Raw genomic sequence first — 18,930 nt, forward strand, 5'->3', positions numbered from 1 at the left:
GCATCAGATTACATAGAAAGAAATGGAAATTGAAGGAACAATACATGCAGAATAATGTTCATGACGAGGAGAGAGGTTTAAGGGAAGGCAGGAATTGAGTGATTTATGTAATGTTGGACTGATGGTTATAAAAAAGAACATATGTGATATGTGATGTATGTATCTAGAAACATGTTAATATGGTTTGTTTTCTTTAAGTGTATGTTTTCGTATGTCTTAAGTGATAATTTAATGAAGGTGTTAAAAAAAGAATCTGAGTGATGCAGTGGTGTGTGAGGTGTTAGAATGAGTCACCTGCCACTTAGCTGTAGAGTGATAAACCGTTCTTGCCATCCTCTTGGCAGGTCTTTTCTTTGTTTCCTGATCCCATTGCAGATTCTGGTGGAATCTTCACCTGTAAGATGGGGAGCTAAACTAGGCTACTTCATAGTTCAGAGTTTGTGGTCCTTTCTGAAATGTGAACCACATCATCAGGGTGAAGCTGATGAGTATTCTTTCACACCTTGTGGGCCTTTAGAGTCAAAATGTCTTTTAGGGTCTTTCATCATTCCTTCAGACAACCAGTCCATCATGTGGTATTTGAATGAACAGTGAGGTGCATCTGGTAGTGGCCATCACTGTGTTTGCAGTTCACATTCCTGGAGAAGTAGGCATGCTGACAGATGGATTCACTTCTCTAGTCCTTTTTTTGAGCTGTGGATTCAGAGACCATATGTGATCTGGATATTTCAGAAGCAGGGCTCTCCTGAAATCAGATTAGTCGTCACAATGGGGAGTATGGTCTTCTCTTTTTTTTTTCCTGCCTGGTACCTCGGCTGGAGTGCGGGGAGTGCCTTCTGTGTGGAGTCTGCATGTCCTCCCCGTGGTTGGGCGGGCGTTCGAAAGACATGCGTAAATGGGCCTGCCTTCGTTGAAGGTTGGACGTCGAGCTGACACCTCGACGTTCGTGAAAATCTACTGCCAATCATTAGCGGACCTAAGGTCCGCTCTGGCGACCCCTAACTGGGAAAACCTGGAAGACAACAACCTCAGGAAAGGAGGAGGTAGAAGTGGATACATTCTCCATCCCGTGGTATAGGTGATTCCTATATTGCTTTGTGTAATGATTCATTGCCTCTTTTTTTTTTAACAAGATTTTGTTTTATTGTAGTAATTCCTTTATTAACACTTTCCATATAATACATTTCCTGTGTAGTCTTCATGCATGATGCACTTCTTCCCGTCAAGATTGACCTAGTTTTTCATAAGATCCAGGGATGGTTTCCCATTTCACATAAATCAGTTTATACAGCAAACTCAACCTGTTCCCAGGGCTGACAGTTTTTTAAATGAGAAGTTTATTATTCAGCTTTGATTTATATTTTTGTGTATTACTTGTCCACTGTGTACTTTACTCTTCTGGCAGGTGACCTGCTGTTAAATAACTCTTGGACTCTTTATACTAAAGGCTCTGCCAAGCTCAGGAACTTATTTCTGTATATCTGATATTTATTTATTCAATAAAATAATTTTCAAACATCCCTATGCTTTAGATATATATCTTTATTTTTTTATTCTCCTGCTCCTAAAGTGTTTTTCTTCTTTTTTCCCTATTTGTCCCTTTTTCTTAACCTAACCTAATCTATTTATATTACCCTTCCTGTTGTTTGCAGTGGGCAAACACCTCTCCTACCTTGGAAAGAAAGTAATACTTCCTTTATTGACCTTGGTCCCAAATCTTGTCTTCTTTCCTCTTCAGTGAAAACACTTTATACTTCATCTCTCTATTAACTTGGTTTTAATATTCTTCACTGGGATACTGTTGTGTCTCCCTGCTCCTTCATTTTCAACTTACTAGGATGCCATGAACTTTTATATCATATGGTCTAGTATTTGTATGAAAGTGGCTTTTAGAAAGGGGTACTTTTCTGCTCATTTTATCTAGTCTCCTTACCTTCCTTGTATGTACCTTTCTGTCCTTTTACTCATCCATCTTCTTTCCATTTTAAGGTGCTTTTACCTTTCATGTCTTCCTTCTCTACTCTGTCTCTTTACCTCCTCTAACTGATTCATCAGGTGTTCTATTTCTGTTTTCCCCAGAGGTGCTTCCTTCTTCCATCTTGTCCTTTTACTAGCAGTCATTACAAGTCCTACCAGTTCCTTGTTATCGTCTGTAGCTGTGGAGCTCAATCCCAACATGTACAATTTCGTGGACACTGGTCCTACAACTGGCGTTGTCTGCTCCACCGTGTGTTTGTATCTTATCCTTGAAATTGTATTAGTTCTTTCCATTCACAAAATGTGTCCATGTACTCTTCTCCTTGCATCTGCAAGACACTCCATGTGAGTTTAAAAACATTTTTTCTACCCTTACTGCTGTGTAGAAATACTTATGAAGACATTTCCATGCAAATATCTTGAATCTCCTTGCCTTGGACATGTATATATTGGTCTTGGCAACATTTCCTTCCATTCATCTCTCTTATTTCTTCCTGTAAGTCCCTTTCTCATATTCTTCTTTACTCTTCTGTCAGCTTGTCCTCACCTTCCTGTATCCACCTCCTTGCCATTCCTGTAAATCCTTTAGGACTTTTTTCTTCCTCTCTTCGTGCTTTTATTGCTCTGTCTCTGACACTTTATCTCCTTCCTGACATTGCTTTTGCATTCTATCCCTTTTACTCACCACTGCCTGATACTCCCACTCTAAATTTTCTTCAATTTGAAATTCCTTTCATCTCTTCCTTTATTTTTACTGTGTTTGTTACAATATTTGCTACCACCACTAATGTACCTCTTCCCTCCTCTATCCTAGTTTCATTAATCCCACATCCCACCTTCCTGTGCCAACTCTTATTTCATCCTTAGCCTTAAAATCCACCACCTGCAGCCTGGCTCTGTAATTGTGAAAACCCTGACTAATCCTTATACTACCTTACTACCTACTGCGCTCTACCAACTCCCTCTGCTTAACACTTTACTTCCCCCACTAATATACCCTTTTCCTTCTTGCTGCTACTTCATTACCTATCACCCACCTTTAACATTAACTTGTATTACATCCTTTGCTTTGAGATCCTGTGAATTTGCATAGTATACTAAATATGTATTTCTTCACAATGTTGAGCATTTTATAATCTTCTGTAACACTGAAATTTAATACTGTATGTAAATGTAACTAGCTTTACACTGCTATAGACTACCATACTACTGTATACTGTTACTATGTAACTCAGTGTCTTATGTAAACAAAACTGTCGGATGAATAAGTTACATGTTTTAATCATCTTCTATTTAAAAAAAAAAAAAAAACTCCGTTAAATTCTAATTAGTGCTGTCTTTGCATCAAGTGAGAACAATATTAGTTATCTGTCTTTCTTGCACGTTGTGTAATTAGTAATCTTCTAATTAGTTTGCCAACTTCTCCCTCCCCACACAAAGCCTACCTGGTCATTTTGTAATATCTTTGACAAGGTCTTATGTAGCTCAATATGTATGTACGTCTTTAAGAAGCTTCCTAGGGGCTTGTACAAGTGTATAAATACTGAACACGTGAGAGCCTGACTACTGTTTTGTAGTAAGCAGTTGCGATGTAAGCATGTATGTTTGTGTAGTCTGTTAATCAGTTTGTTTATATTTGTAATGCTGCTATCCAGCCTGATGTGTTTCTGTGTAATACAGCATATAAATGAACTACTCTGCCTGTTTGTCGTCTATACTAGAGAGGGACAAGTGACATGGTGCCAGAAGTGGGATCCAGATTCCTCAGCTTCAAGACCGAGAGGCACTCAGTTAGACTGGAGGAATGTAGAGGAGTGAAAACATCCCTTCTGCACGTATAACTCGCAAAACAGGTCAGAAACTAATTTCAGGTATTACAATTTGCGCAAACAATTTCGTATTCACAAAATATGAAACAAGGCATTCAGAATGCTATAAACGCATTTCTAAGTAACATGTTCAAAATTATGATATATTAACAGAAATATTCAAAATAACTATAGAAAGTTATTTATTTATCTTTATTTATTTACATTTGTTTACATGGAAATATCTGACTAGGCAGAGTTGCCCATTTTCAGCGGAGGCACAGGGAGAAAATATCCATACAGTAATACATAAGATATTAAAAAATACAGTATTAAATACAGAAACAATACAGTGATAAAATAGATAGTAAGTATAATACAGTATAAATCAATAATAAATGCGCAGTGAACTATAGACAATTAGAGAAAACAACATTTTCATCTTGGACAACATTTGTAGTTAGATGGATGTATTTGGCTGGGTTAGAACATACATTTAGCAGAAACAGTATTGGGACTCTTGACTGGTAATACATTTGATAAATGTAGTTCAGTTTGGTGTTTGGAGGTAGAAGTATATGATGGTGGTTTAAGCAGATATACAGAAACTCAGTGTATGCAGGACTAATAGCCGCAATAAGAATGCCATCTGCTTTATGGACTAATAGTGCTAAAAGAGGCTAGATGGGAGAAGAAGGGTGTATAGGAGGGTTTGTAGGTATTACTCAGGGCTACTACACGAGCAAGACCGTAAGTTTTTTAAATGTAACTTAAGAAGGCACTTAGTCACACGTTTTATCTAGTGACCAGGTATAAAGAGGGAGGGCATTCCAGGTTTTTGCAACAGACGTAGCATAAAGAGAGTCCACAGAGGTATATTTGCTTTTTAGTTGTATCAAACTAGTGCTTTGTTGTTACTTCTAGTGGTCAATTACTAGCATAGTGGTGTAGGAGTCTCTGTAGGGCTGGGGTTTTCATTGGGATGATAGAGGATTTGTTGGGTCATGGTTAAGTTGATTGAAAGTTAGTAGGTTTGGTAATTCTAGCCAGGGTAGCTTTCTAAGGGATTGGCAGTAATGGGATCTATATGGTGATTCGTTAGCAAAGTTTGCTATTTTGTTATCGTAGGTAGTTTATTTAGGTTGCCTTTGTTTAGATTGGTTAGTACTGGGGAGGCATACAAAAGTGTGGAGAGTAGGTGGGTTCTTACAATGGTGATTTTACTTTCAGAAGTTAGGTAATTTTTGCATTTATAGGGGGTACCTAGCTTTTTGTGAACCTTTGTGATAGTCTGTGCTATATGTTTGTCGAATTTCATGTTGTGGTCTATGATTACTCCTAGAAGTTTAGAATGGGTGACTGGTGAGATGGGGGTACTCCAAACACACAGCAACATGAAATATCCCAAAAATACACTCAGGCAGTCACTGAAAACAAACTCCAACTTTTAATGATGCTTCTGGTACCTCAACAAACAGCCTTCAAGGATTCCTTGGAGGCTGTTTGCCGAGGTACCAGAAGCACCATTAAAAGTTGAAGTTTGTTTCCGGTGACTGCCTCCTGTATTTTTTGGAGATGGGGTATTGTCAGAGGATGTTATTTTAAAAGATGGAATTGGGTCAGCAGCCTTAAAGGGATGGAACAAAATTAGCTGATTTTTTTATAGGGTTAAGTATTAGTTGTGAGTTGGAAACCCATTTTTCTATTCCTGAAAAGGATTCTTGGGTGATTTGTTGTAATTGTTGAGTGTTGGGGCAGAGCATATTAGGGTAGAATCATCAGCATATTGGATCAGGTTGGCATGGAGGATAGCTTTGTGTAGGTTGTTGGTGAATATGGAGAAGAGAAGGGGACCAATGAGTGATCCCTGAGGGAAACCTAAGTTCACGGGGAGAAGGGGAAAGGGTATTTTCCCATTTTATGGCTTGTTGACTGTTTCAGAGAGAATCTTTGAACCATGATAGTGTTGAGCTGCGAAATTTGTAATCTGATAGTGTAATTACTAGTTTGGAATGAGAAACTGTGTCAGAGGCTTTGGATAGGTCTAAGAATATGGAAGAGTTAAAATTACCTATGTTTCACTGTTAATTTATGATGTTGGAGAAATTAATAAGGGCGGTAGTGGTACTGTGGTTTGGGCTGAACCCATGTTGTGTTACAGTTATTAGTAAGTAGTTTAGTGTTTGGGAATGACTGCATTTCTCAAGGATTTTGGAGAGGGGGGATAGTATGGCATTAGGATGGTAGTTAAGGTCAGTCGAGTTGCCACCTTTGTGAACTGGTATTGTACGAGAGATTTTCTAGAGGGGTGGTATATGTTGTTCAGCTATAGACCTGTTTATTAGTATAAATGCAGAATAACAGATTGCTTTGGCAGCAGTCTTGAGGAATTCACGTGGGAGTCTATCAGCTGCTAGGTCAATGAGTTTTAGTTTAGTTAGATATTTATATATTGTAGTAGTTGGGACTGGTTGTAGGGAGAAACCATTTTGACTAAAGGTTGGTGTTTGGAAGTTAGCTTGATTGTTGGAGAGATGGAGTTTAAACAGTTTTTGAATGGTGTTGATAAAGTATTCGTTAAATTGTGTTGTGATGTCAGTAGTGGCGGTGTCAAAATTAGGAGAAGGGGTGACAGTTTTCCCAGGTTGTAGTATTTTATTTATGGCTGCCCAAAACGGTTGATGGTTAATTTTGTGCTTGGCTTGAATATCAAAGTAGTGGTTTCATTTGTCAATTCTTACTTGTTTTTTTTTTTAGATTTGTTTCTTAGCTCCTGAATCTTTTGCCTATTCAGACTGGTTTTGTTTTGTCGTCAAGTTTCCCAAGCCTTGTCTCTCTGTTTTATGAGTTGCCGGGTGGTTTTGATAAGCCAGGGTGCATAGTTGGACGTTGTTCTTATAGTTCTAGTAGGGATAAGCTGGTTGAGTATGTTTAGGAAAGTAGAGTTGAAGTAATCCACTGCTCTGTCAGGGGAAGGTTTAAGAGGAGTGACCAGTTAGTGATTTAAAACAGTGATGAGGTCCTGGGCTTTTAAGTTTTTTGTGTAGCGTATTTGCTGCAGGGTGGAGGTTTTTGTGGGTTTTAAGTGGTGCCTTAGAGTGAAAGTAGGTTAGTGGTCACTGAGACTGTCAGGTAGTGTCCCAGAGTTGTAGGGTTGAGTAGGCCGATTGGTGGGAATCAATTCTAGAATGGATTCTTTCTTGGAAGATTTATCAATTCTGAGAGGGATTTGGATTAGCTGAGTAAAAGTCATGTAGGTTAATGTGAGTGGTGGGGAGGGGGGAGATGCTTGTGGACCAGTCACTGTTAAAATCTCCTAGTAGAAGTGTTTCATGGTGAATGGTATGGGAAGACCAGTGAAGAATTGCTTCTAATGTGTCAATGTTATTGTTGCCAGGGAGAACATATATGCCAATTATGTTTAGTTGGTTTTGAGCTTTGAGTTTTACTTTAGTGAAAAGGATCTCTGCATTATTGAATATAGGTGTATTTAAGCTTATAATGTCGTGTAAGGTTGCTTTTGTATAGGATGGCAATCTCACTGCTCAGTTTGGTGATCGGTCTTTCCTGAGTAGATTTATACCATTGGGGAAGTAACTCATTGCCATTAATATGTGGCTTAAGCCAGGTTTTTGTGAGAAGGACAATATCGGGGAGTATAGAGACAAGGTTGCATGAAGTTCTTCAATTTTGTTTACTATGCTTCTTATGTTGATATTAAGTATTAGTAGGTCTGAAGTCAAAATCGCATAAAATGAATAATATAAAGGAAACAACTGCATTTTTTTGCTAAGCACTACTTTTTCACATTAATCAAAGCTATTTGAGTTGTCTGAAGTGTATGAAGTGTTTGCATGTTTGTGCAGTATTACGGTACAGTTATTTTGCAAAATACAGTAATTTCAAAGCATATTTCACAAAGTACAGTATTTCGAAGTGTTTCTTGTGCATTTGATTGCTATTACAAGTACTGACTGTGTGTGCATGTTCGTATATAATTGTAAGAGCCATATGTTTCAGTGTGTTTGGGCATAATTTGTTGGTATGGCAGACTGATACTCACAAAACACCATTACCTGATTCAGCAGCTACCTCTCTGACAGATCTCAGGCAGTAAAATGGAAGACTGGCACCTCAGCCTTCCTTCCCACCACAACCGGGGTACCCCAGGGATCCATTCTTGGCCCTATGCTCTTCAGTATCTTCATTAATGATTTCCATGCAGCCATTTCTAACACTAAGATAGTATAATATGCAGATGACTCAACTTTAGTTTGCTCTGCATCAAACCTCCCTGAACTCCAAACAAATACTCGTGCTGCCTTCTCAACTACTGAGAACTGGATGCTCCAAAATCACCTCTCTTTGAATGCCAACAAATCAGAGATCCTTGTATTCTCTCACTCAAAATCTATCCGCATAGACAAAACCTCTTTCAAGATTACAAGCCATGCCAACTCCACTATAGAAGTTGTTCCTTTTGCTAAACTTCTTGGAGTTACTATTGACTAACACCTAAAATTTGATACCCGTATTCAGCTAAATATAAAAAACCCATCAGAAACTTGGCATGCTGTACAGAAACTCCCACTTCCTTTCCCCCTCAGCAAGACAGACCCTTGCCACTACCTTCTTACTACCTTCACTAATGTATGGTGCTCCCCTACTAACCAACCTATTTTCCTCCATCTCTTCTAAACTAGAATCCTGTTACAATAAAATCTCAAAGTTCACCACCACTTCCAAATACTCCACTCATCACTGTAAACCTCTCCATCTGCTGCAGTGGCTAGAACTCCCAAACTACCTTGACTACCTCCAACTCATCTCCACTCACAAGCTTATTTTCAAACAATCTATATGCCCAGCACTAACAAACATCTTACTATTATACACCCCAAACAGAACTCTAAGATCTACCCATCAAAATCTAATCTGTTTATAAACCAAACCGTCCCGCTGGTCAGCTTTTCCTATCCTTTTCCATTGCCAAAACAATGGAATTCTCTCCCTCCATCTCTAAGAATTTCTGAGAACTCTGAACACTTGAAAACCCAGCTGCATTCTTACCTCTCCCAGAAATGGAAATGCAAATGTACTACACCTACCTAACCTGCTTAATGCATAAATACTTTATAACACACAAAGTTTGTTCTTCCTTACACACTATTGATTAGCCATATGTACTGCCTTCATGCTATTGCTACCTCTGTACCACTCTGAGTATTTAAATCTCTGTATTAATTTAACTCATGCTAATATTCATGCATAAAGAACTCATCCATGCTAATGTTACTTCTGTATCATTCTCAGATGATTTAAACCTCTGTATTAATTCAACCTTGTACTACTGTTCTCAACCACTAAACATGTAAATATGCTTTACGTCCTTCTCCAAGCTGTTGTTTAACTTTTGATGTTCAGTAGTCCTATCTCACCTTCATTCTTTACATATGGGATTGGAGCCAATCCTCGGCTCCGACTCGGCCTATTTACAAGCTGGAAGACTTCTGGTTGGCTCGTGGCTAGGTAGGTATCCCATGATGCACCAGTACAATCCCCAGATCTCATTTGCCATGTTGACGAGTTCGGTTGTGCCTCTCTTTGGCTGTGGCTAAGGTTTGCATATTTCTACTTTTATCAAAGTTTTCTTGACTGTTTAGTTTAGAATAGTTCAGTATAGTTAAAATCTGTTACTGTTTGTAGTATTCAGTTAGCGTAGTTGTTATTAAAGTTGTTATCTTCTATTTGTGCCATTTGGTGAAATTTTTGGTCTTTGGCCTTTACTTTCTTCTTGGTATCCCATGTATTGGGTTTTCTATTTGGATTAGCGTAGGTGCCTTTTGCGCTCTAGTTTCTGTGTGTTTGGCGGTTTCCTCTTGCTATTTAGATTTTATTAGCTGTTGTTAGCATCGTTTTTTGCTGATATTGTTAACAGAACTCTGTTCTGTTTGTGCGTAACATAAGTTGAAGTTGTGTCATTCTCGTTCTCTACTGTACAATTGAGTGTGATATTTCTTACCTTTATAACTGTTTGGTCTGTTTAAGTTAGAAGACCCAATCCCATCTTTGCCCGGGCTAGGCCCGTTTAAATTTGAGGACCTAGTCCTTGTGGTATCCTTTCCTTTCTGTAGGGCTAGGCCCGTTTAAATTAGAGGACCTTGTCCCCCTCCTCCTTCTTCTCTGTGTGCGTGTGTTATACTGATAATCAGAATGTCTAAAGAGAGTAAGGAGCATAAGCCATCTGGCTTCAAAAAATATGCTAAGTGCTCCCAAAAGATGTCCTTAACTGATGGTCACGGTAACTGCTTTTACTGATTAGGGGCCATCTATTTACAGGAGACCTGTTTATTTTGTCATGCATTTAGTCCCAGGGTGTTGCAGGAAAGGAAGAACAAGTTAATCCTAAAAGGTCTTCTTAAACCTTCCTTCGAGGAAGATTTGTCTAGTTCCTCATCAACGTCTAAATATACCAAAGGAAAGTCAAAATCTGCCAAGAGGCCCTCCCCGGCACCGGCTGGTGCCTTGGAGCCACCTCTTAAAGTTGTGAAAACTGTCTCATCGGCTCAACAGACCTCAGAGCCGACTGAGAGTGGCATTGTTGTTGCAGGGTCGGTTCCAAGTTTTTTGGAGCCAACCGCTGAAACTCTTGAGACTGCTTCTCTGAGTCTGTCTATGGACCCTCTACCGGTCTCCTTGTTAGTGAAGTCTCCTTTACCTTCGAGATCTCGATCTCCTTCTATGTCATCCAGGTCTTCCAGGAGTTTATCGGAAGAAGATGTGGAGAGGGTAGTGCTGAGACTTTTGAAGTCGTCAGCTTTGCCTAAATTGTTGTTGGCTCTGACCCAGTCGACTCTGGAGCCACTTGAGCCCATTCAACCCTCTGTGTTCATTCCTCCTTCGAGCCATGCTGGTCTTTCGGAGCTGGAGTGCTTGGTACCACCGGTGGAACCTTTGGCTCCAGCTCTCATTGTGGCTGTTTTGGAGCCGAGTTCTGCTCTGACACTTTCGGTGCTGTCCGTAGTGTCCAGAGGTCGAAGCTCGCCGATCGGCCCTGACAGGGGTGCTTAGAACCGAACTTCTTCGGTTCCAAGTCTTTCTCTCGGTGCGTCAGCTAGGGTGAGTTCGGACCCTGCGTCTATCTCGGAGCTGATGGCTCTGGCGCTGACAGCATCCTCGGTCTCCTTGGAGCCGGAGAGGTCAGCTTTCGAGATGATGAGGAGTGTGCTGTCCCTATCGTCAGCTCCTACCAGAGATACAGGCACTCTTCCCCCATAGCACCTACTTTTGTCTCAGCTCCTACTCCCTCCAGCGGCAGCAGAGACCCCCAGCCTTAGGAGCCACTGGTCAGTGGCCCCCACTCTTTTGAGACCACCCTGGAATGTCCTTCTGAGGAGCCCCCACGAAAGAGGACTTGTAAGAGGAAGCATGTTGACTCCCAGGATGAGTCTTTGGCATCTAACACTGACCTCGAGGAGTCTGAAGGGTCCCCTAAGTCATCCTTTGATGATGTCTCCTTCGTAGACATTCTGGAGATCCTTAAACAGAGGTGCGGCTGGCCCACTGTCACCCCTTCTAATGAGGAGTTGGTGTACCTGAAGGCTTTCGGGTCTTAACCTTCTGCCTCTTGGGTGTCTCCACCCTTCGATGAACTGACAGATTTAGTTAGTCGAAAGGTGCAGGATACTCCTGATGCCGTGGAGCCAGTCCCCAGGAGACTGAACAAGTTCTTTTCTTCCCCTCCAGGAAAAGACTTTTTATCTAAAGGTGTGCCTGTAGATGCCATGGTGGTGGCGGCGGCCACTAAGAAGGAGTTAGCTGAGACTTCTTCTGTTCATCCGCTGAATAAGGAGTCCCGAACGATGGACAGATGCGTGAAGCATATCTTTTCTTCAGCGGCTTACACTTAGATTGCTGAATTACCTTATTCACTTTATGAGGCTCCTGAGAGATCTCCTTAAAGAGTTAGGAGATTCTCTACAAGGTACATGTACTGAGGGAGTTCCTGACAAGGTTTCTGCCCAGTTGTCTACCTTGACCTCTGTCGTTAACTCCTCCATGTGGCTTGTTTTGTATGCGGCCGATGGAGCGAGTAGAGCAGTGGGTTCAGGAATTTCCCTGAGGCGTCATTCCTGGATGCGTTTGTGTAAGTTTGCGGAACCGTTTAAGTCTACCTTTACCAATGCCGCATTCGACGGTTCCTCATTGTTTGGCTCCAAGGTAAAGGACACACTCACCCGGTGCGAGCAAGAAGGAAAAACATTCTCTGCCGTGGGAGTACTTTTCACTGTTCCCTCTAGGCCATACCCTAAGGGTCAGAGGTGTGGTAATATGTGGTTCAAGAAGTCCCAGCGTTTTTTCCAGGAGGCACAGGGTGACTTCTCCTTCAGAGGCAGAGGAGGAAATGGTAGACGTCACCCTAGAGGAAGGGAGGTCACAATTCCTTTCGGGGCCGGCCTTACCAGCGCTCCTGATGTGGGGCCCGACTGTGCTTTTCTGGGGCCGGTCGGGGGTCGCATTTCTTTGTATCTAGAAGCCTGGCTACGTATCACTCAAGACAAATGGGTACAAAGAATTATTACCAGAGTTATGTAATACCCTTTTTTCTTCCACCTTTTGTTCCCAAGAAGATCCGAGGTGTTCCACCCAATCACAGGGATCAGGCAACTGTGGAGGTCAGCAAGTTGCTGTCAAAAAGAGTCATCCAAACCGTTCCAGCAGACCAGATAGGATCCAGAACTTACTCCAGATTATTTTTAGTGGCCAAAACGTACAGAGGACTGGAGGCGCATTCTGGACCTCAGCAGATTGAACGAATCAGTAAAGAAGGACAGATTCTGGATGGTAACACTGCAGTCTATACTCCCATTGTTAGGGAAAGAAAGTTGATGTGCTCAGTATATCTCCAAGACTCTTACTACCACATAAAAATGGACAGGGCGTCAAGGAGTCATCTATGCTTCCGGCTGGGAGCCAGTCACTTCCAGTTCCGTGCTCTGCCCTTTGGTCTCACCACAGCCCCCAGGGTGTTCACCAAATGTATGGCAGTAATGACAGCTTACCTGAGACGTCAAGGATTCCAGGTGTTTCCGTATTTGGATGACTGGCTCCTGACTGCTCCCACCAGGCATCTACTCCTTCAGAGCAGGGACAATATTATTCAGCTTTGTGCCCAACTGGGAATCTCTTTAAATTGGGAAAAATCTGCCTTATTGCTCTCTGTGATTTTTATAGGTGCAGAGATAGACACATTAAACATGGTGGTACGTCTTCCTGACGAAAGGGCACAAAACCTGGTGCTTCAAATTCAGTTTCTTCTCCCTTGCGAAGGGTCATAGCCAAGATTGTTCTGCAACTCCTTGGGACCATGGCTTCCACCATACTATTAGTGCCACTAGCCAGGTTACACATGAGAATTCTTCAGTGGCTCCTGTCTTCCCAATGGTCCTTTCAGCACCTTCCATTATCCCATCACATTCTACTGACAGAATCTTGCAAGAAGGACCTCCTTTGGTGGACTTTAGCCAATCAACTGACCACAGGTGCTTCAATTGTTCCTCACCAACCCATTGCTACTGTGACCACGGATGCCTCACAGGGTGGGGGGGGCATTATCTAGGCAGGACTGTCCAAGGCACATGGCAAGACCACGAGGCCCACCTGCATATCAATGTTCTAGAGATGAGGGCGGTGCTCCTAGCGTTGCAAGCACTTCACGACCTTCTTCCTTTGGGGACTATTGCAATACAGTCAGACAACATGTTGGTAGTATGGTATATCAACAAACAGGGCAGAACCAGATCTTACCCACTCTGTTGAGAGGCCGTGCGAGTTTGGGAATGGGCGATATCTTCTCAGTGCTTTCTGGTGGCAACGCACATTCCAGGGATGACCAACGTGATAGCCGACAAGCTCAGCTGGGCGATCCTGATGCCTCACGATTGGTCTCTGAAACAGGAAACAGCGGAACAAATTTTCCGCAGGTGGGGACAGCCTTGCTGCAATCTCTTTGCCAGCTCAATCAATGCCAAATGCAGAAGCTACTTTTCCCTCATCCCCCCTTGTGGGGGAGTCACCCAGAGATGCACTTGTTCAAGATTGGCCCCTGGGTCTCCTGTATGCTTTTTCTCCCTTTCCTCTCATTCCCAAGGTGATTCAGAAAGCAATACGGCTGGGAAGCAAGTTGATCCTCATTGCTCCTTACTGGCCTCGTCAGGTTTGGTTCCCCTTCCTCTGGCCTCTTCTCCTGGACGATCCTTGCATTCTGGACCCAGTTCCAGACCTGTTGACTCACATGTCAGGTTCGCTTCACCCCTCTTTACACACCCGTAATTTGACAGCGTGGCTGCTCCAGTTCCATCCCTAGTCAGGATTCATGACTTCTCACCTTCCGTGACCCATATCCTTACGTCTTCTCATAAATCTTCCACTAGGAAACTATATTCCAGTAAATGGAAAAGATTTTCTCTTTGGGTGGAGAAAATGGATGTTGACCCCTTCACTGCCTCCATTCCAGTGGTTTTGGAATTTCTTTTTGAACTGTTTCACCAAGGATCTGCGGCTGCCACTATCAGAGTCCAATTGGCAGCGATTTCAAATTTTCATTTGGGTTTCCCAGATTCTAACTTGATGTCTCATAAATTGTGCAAAACTTTCCTCAAAGGTACCACTTTGCTCAGACCTCCTGTTCAAGAGCCTGTGGCCTAATGGGATTTAAACTTTGTGTTACCAAAATTAACATCCCCGCCCTTTGAGCCTACTCATTCATGCTCTTTGAAGTTTTTGTCGTGGAAGACATTGTTTTTGGTGGCTAACATGTCTGCCAGACGGGTGTCAGAATTGCAGGCTTTGTCTGTTAAACCGCCTTATCTGATTTTTCATAAAGACAGGGTGTCCCTTCTTACTAACGCTTCCTTTGTCCCCAAGGTCTGTTCCCATGCCACATTGAATCAGTCCATAGAACTTCCGGTTTTCTTTCCAAATCACTCCAATGCAGCTGAGTACAGGTCTCACCAACTGGATGTCCATAGACAATTACGTTTTTATTTGTATCGGACTAAAGACATTAGAAAATCAGATCAGTTATTCGTTTCCTTTTCCGAATCCAGGTTGGGCTTACCAGTTTCCAAAGTGACTCTATCTAACTGGATTTCTAGCTGTATAGCTTATGTTTACAGTTCTGAGGATAAACCTTTACCCTTTAGAATCAAGGCTCGTTCTACAAGATCTCGGTCTACCTCTGCAGCCTTTCAAGCCAGGGTTCCACTTGACAGTATTTGTGCAGCAGCTACATGGGCTACCCCTCACACATTTATTACTCATTACAAATTGGATTTAACCTCCAGGGGTAGAGCATCTTTTGGTTCCACGGTACTTAGGAGTATTTTTCCTTGAGCCGCCCAAGAATAAGGCGCTAGGGACGCTGTCCCATATGTAAAAAATGAAGGTGAGATAGGACTACTGAACATAAAGAAGTTATGTACTTACTATAACGTTCCATGTTAGTAGTCCATCTCACCCTTCATTCTTTCAAACCCGCCCTCCTGCCCCCATCCTGGAAGTACCTGAAGTCAGAAAAATACTAATTTCATTATTTATGGAGACCTTTTAGTGTTGGCTTCTTCTGTAGGCTGTTATTTCTTCTAGTCAGCAGCAAACAAGATCTGGGGATTGTACTGGTGCACCATGAGATACCTATCTTGCTACGAGCAGACCAGAAGTCTTCCAGCTTATAAATAGGCCAAGTCGGAGCTGAGGATCCCATATGTAAAGAATGAAGGGTGAGATGAACTACTAACATGGAACGTTATGGTAAGTACATAACTTCTTTTTTAGTTTTTGCTATTTTGTATGTAAAATTTGCTTAGTTTGTTTCTGTTTCCACTATGTATTGTACTTCATATTGTGGAGCTTGTACTATGTATTATTGAAGCTTTTCTCCCCGGGCCTCCATTGAAAACGGGCTCTTTGAGCCCAGTGGACCTCCCTGGTCATCAAACTGGAAATAAATAAATAAATAAATAATGCTTTTGAAAACCTGGTCCACTTGTGTTTGACAACAACATTGCAGAGAACTAGAAAGTGTTTGAGCAAGAGTACAATATTTTCATACAGGCTGCATTTTCTGATAAAGATGACCGTACAAAGGCATTTATTCTGCTTAATTTAGCTGGGTCAGAAGACGTAAAAAGGGAGCATTCATTTGTGTATGCACCTGCTGACTTTGCAGGAGAGAGGGAAAACTGTCATACAGTTGTACCGCTTGAGTCAAGGGAGAACCCCAAGTGCTTAAAACGTAAATTTAGAGAAATGCGTAACCCACAAATGAATGTTACACTGTGTCGCTCATCTAGTCAGGATGAAGTAGACAAACATTGTGGGTTCTGTTCAAGCAGCTTTATTATATACAAACTAGTTGTCTCATGGATGGATGTTCACTCTCTGGCAAATGGCACTGAAGATAGCACGTGCCTGCTATTTATACTGCAACTTCAGGTCTTAGAAATGCTTCTTAAAGGTACAACACATCTGTTATTCTACACAATGGAAAGGCACTTATTTTACACAAGAGATCAAAAGCCTGATGAAACTTTTGCAGCATATATAACTGATTTTAGAAACAAGGCTAAAATGTGCAGATTTGGTCATTTAAGGGATGAGTTGATAAAAGACGTGTGTGGTATTAAAGATGCTGTGAAAAAGATTTTGTTTTGTGGCAGTGATTTAACTTTGAACAAGACCATTGGGATTTGTCAGGTATGAGCTTACAGAAAAGCACACAAATATGCTTAAAAATGAGAGATACATGCTTCAGTAACTTCCAAGGCCACTGTTAATAGTATGCAGCACATGGTTAAAAGAAACTGGCCCAAGCACATGTCACCAGCTGTAAGCCCTGCAGTAGTCACAGGGGAACCATCGTAGCTTTCTAGCAAATTCCAGAGTGCGCACAGTCTCAGTAAAACATGGGTGAGTCAGCAAACTCAAAGAATGGGCTCCCACCCAGTTGAATTGTCAACTGTCGTAATTGTGGTGGAAGTCATGAGCCTAAAAGGGAAAAATATTTAGCTTTTGGTCAGCAATGAGACAGATGTAAAAAGTGTAATCATTTCAAAAGGTTTTGTAAATCAAAAGTGATACATTATTTTATTAAAAGGGAACATTCCAAGAGACAAGTTGATCAGCTAGAAAGCTGTGACTCTACTTTTTATGTTGATGGTCAGTGCAGTAGATTTATGGGCAAAGAATGAAGTATTCTGTATTGTTCGGATAAATAGGAAAACCCAAAGAGCTCAAAGCTGACACAGGTTCAAAGTGCAGTGTTATGTCTGCAGAAACATTTGCTAGAGTATGTGCTGGTGAGAAGCTTGATTTGGCAAAGTGTGTGAAGCTTGTTGCTTATGGTGGTGAAGAGATCCAAACTGAGGGCTCAGTAGTACTTTCATGTTGCTCTCCTGGAAGAAGCTACAACTTTGTTGGTTTATGTGGTCAAAAGGCACAGCCAGTCATTATTAGGGCTCAGAGACAGTTTGAAAATGGGACTGCTATCATTTAATAAAGAAGTCCATCATGTTAGTTTAAAGGACTGCAGTTCTGATTTCGCCCACTATATTTTGTCTATCTATGCTGATCGTTTTGAAGACAAACTAGGCAAGCTTCCAGTTGTGTACTCCATAAAGATAGACCCAGATGTCAGCCCAGCCTGGAAAGTTCCTGTAGCTATATAGAAGAGAGTCAAAGCCGAGCTAGATAATGTGGTGCAACAAGGTGTAATTTGTCCAGTTGAAGAACTGACTGAATGGGCATCTTCCATGGATGGTGGTACCTCATGAGAAAAGCTCAAATTATATCAGAATATGTATTGATCCACAAGATTTGAACAAAGCACTAAAAAGACCTCATCATCCAGTGCGTACAGTTGAAGTTGCAGCACTGATGCCAAATGCCACTATTGTTTCTGTCTTAGAGGCAAAGAGTTAATTTTGGCAAGTTTTGCTTGACAAGAAATCCTCGATGTTCATCGTGTTTCACTGTTGCAGTCATTACACTTGGGTTATTCTGCTGGCAGGCTACATGCAGTCGGCCTGAATTCCAAAGTCCTGGTCCGGCGTCGGTTGCTGTCACCTCTTCCCTGATGTCAGTGCACCAGGGGTATAAAAGATGCAGCCGACGCCATTTTCTTCAGTCTTTCTTGCCGCGTGGTGCCCGAAGCAAAAGCAGTTCGCAAGTGCCGGTCAGCCGACTCCTGAGATTTTCAAAACTGAATTTCAGTTCCGAAGTCTTTATTAAAGCTAAGTACCCCGTTGGGGAAACTTTTTTCTTGCTCCAGACAGATGTCAGAAAAAGTTAACAATTGTATTTCTTGTGGGAAGCAAATACCTCATAAGGATTTTCATTTTTACTGTATTGCTTGCCTAGGCCCTGACCATGACGTTGCTAGCTGTCGGTTTTGTGCTAGATTTAACCAATGCACTATTAAGCGTCGGTACGATTTTGCCTTTCATTACTTTGGCCAAAGATTTAATTATATAATGCCATCGGAACAGCCGACGACTGGAGTTTATAAAAAGCACAAGGAAAAGGAAAAGGACAGGCATCCAAGGTCCAAAACCGACGACGAGGCCTCCGCTAGGCCAGTCGCCGGTTCTCAGTGAGGCGCTTTCGCAGCCCCTGACGCCCGCTACCTCAGAGCCACAGGCCGCTTCCGACTCCCACGTGGAGCCGACTAGGCCTCTTGATACTCAAGGTATCGGACACTCGGAAACTATTCCCTCAGATGGGTCTGGAGCCGCTGAGCAGGCATCGGCTTCTGAGGGTGTTTTCAGACCTACACAGTTATATGTAAAGCCAACCTCAGCTTCTAAGGCAAAGACTAAAGCAGCTCTAAAGACAAAGAAACAAGTACAGCATTCTCCTGCACAGACTTCCATGCCTAAAAAACAGATGCTTAAAATGGCCGAAGACCTAATTACTTTGATCAGGGGTTCCCATCCCCCTCCTGATAAGAGGCCTAGGCAAGAGATAGAATATGAATCTTCAGATCAGGTTTCCATTTCCTCTGACTCCTCTTCTGAACAGGGATACTCCCTTCCTCCCTATGAGGATTCTGATGCTGAAGAATCTATTCCTTCAGCCTCTCCTCCTG

General features: G+C 42.0%; 1 protein-coding gene across 1 annotated transcript in view; it reads left to right on the forward strand.

The window, feature by feature from the left end:
- The window catches only part of NAA35 (N-alpha-acetyltransferase 35, NatC auxiliary subunit), a gene marked incomplete in the record, with an annotated part of 1,521,359 nt that overhangs the window by 321,913 nt on the left and 1,180,516 nt on the right, over nucleotides 1-18,930 (forward strand).

This window comes from Protopterus annectens, chromosome 2.part0, assembly GCF_019279795.1.
Source record: "Protopterus annectens isolate FY-2018-M chromosome 2.part0, PAN1.0, whole genome shotgun sequence".
NCBI classification, from domain to species: domain Eukaryota; kingdom Metazoa; phylum Chordata; order Ceratodontiformes; family Protopteridae; genus Protopterus; species Protopterus annectens.